The sequence below is a fragment of the Poromitra crassiceps genome (genome assembly GCF_964638095.1).
Source record: "Poromitra crassiceps genome assembly, contig: HAP1_SCAFFOLD_556, whole genome shotgun sequence".
NCBI lineage: Eukaryota > Metazoa > Chordata > Actinopteri > Beryciformes > Melamphaidae > Poromitra > Poromitra crassiceps.
The window spans coordinates 42701-44225 of NW_028151852.1; positions in this window are offsets into that span (position 1 = coordinate 42701).

The following is a 1525-nucleotide window of genomic DNA, read 5'->3' on the forward strand; positions in this document are numbered from 1 at the left end:
CACGGAGGCACTACTTTGCAATTCCCCCCAGCACCGTGTTAGACCAGAGAGGCTAAAGCCGCAAGCGCTGGCAGTCACTGTGCTTTTAGCCTCTCTGGTGTCAACACTTGCCCAGGGTATTCCTTGCCCAGGGTATTCCTGCAACACTTAGAAGATTTTCGGCTTGCACAGGGTAATCCTTCTGACAGAGTGTTGACACCAGAGAGGCTGAGAGCACAGTGACTCCCAGCGCTCCCTGCCTGTCTGGTGTACAGGGTGCTGGGGGGAATTGCAAAGTAGTATCTGCCCGAAAGTACAAAGCGTCTGCCCCTGGGCGTCCCACCAGAGACCCAGGCAGCTCCTCAGAGCCGAGAACCAGAGGGGTGAGCGATGGACTGCTGCCCGCCCGACACCCTGCATCCAACCTGGGGATGCAGCAGAGTCGAGCCCCTGAGGCAGCCTGGAGCTCAGAGCTCCAGAGGGGGGGTGAGCGATGGACTGCTGCCTGCCCGACACCATGCATCCAACCTGGGGATGCAGCAGAGCCGAGCCCCTGAGGCAGCCTGGAGCTCAGAGCTCCAGAGGGGGGGTGAGCGATGGACTGCTGCCTGCCCGACACCATGCATCCAACCTGGGGATGCAGCAGAGCCGAGCCCCTGAGGCAGCCTGGAGCTCAGAGCTCCAGAGGGGGGGTGAGCGATGGACTGCTGCCCCCCGCGTCTAGAGGCGAACCCGCAGGCCGGAGGAACCGTCCGCCCGAACACCAGCTAAGCTGGCCGGCGGGGGCCCTCCGATGGCGGGTCACGTTTGCCAATCGGTCAGGGTGGGTGTGATGTGTGGGTCCGTGTTGCACTGCTGCCTGCCCGACACCATGCATCCAACCTGGGGATGCAGCAGAGTCGAGCCCCTGAGGCAGCCTGGAGCTCAGAGCTCCAGAGGGGGGGGGGTGAGCGATGGACTGCTGCCTGCCCGACACCATGCATCCAACCTGGGGATGCAGCAGAGCCGAGCCCCTGAGGCAGCCTGGAGCTCCATGTGCGAGCTCCAGAGGGGGCTGCGATAGACTGCTGCGGGCCCGACACCCTGCACCCGAGCTGGGGCTGCAGCAGAGTCGAGCCCCGGAGGGCAGCCTGGAGCCTCCGTGAGCTCCGTGCAGGGGGCCTACCACCCCTGCAAACCTCCCCGCGGAGGTCTCACCTACGGTCGGATCCGTTCTGTGCACTGCCCGGGCCCTCCGTCCTGGAGGTCCCAGTAGCCGAAAACCAGGTTTCTATATTCCCGGAGGCACTACTTTGCAATTCCCCCCAGCACCGTGTTACACCAGAGAGGCTACAGCCTCTCTGGTGTCAGCACTTAGAAACTTTTTGGAATACCCTGGGCAAGGCCAGGAATACCCTGTGCCAGGCCAGGAGTACCCTGTGCCAGGCCAGGAGTACCCTGGGTAAGGATTACCCTGTGCCAGGCCAGGATTACCCTGTGCCAGGCCAGGAGTACCCTGGGGAAGGATTACCCTGTGCCAGCCGAAAATCTTCTAAGTGCTGACACC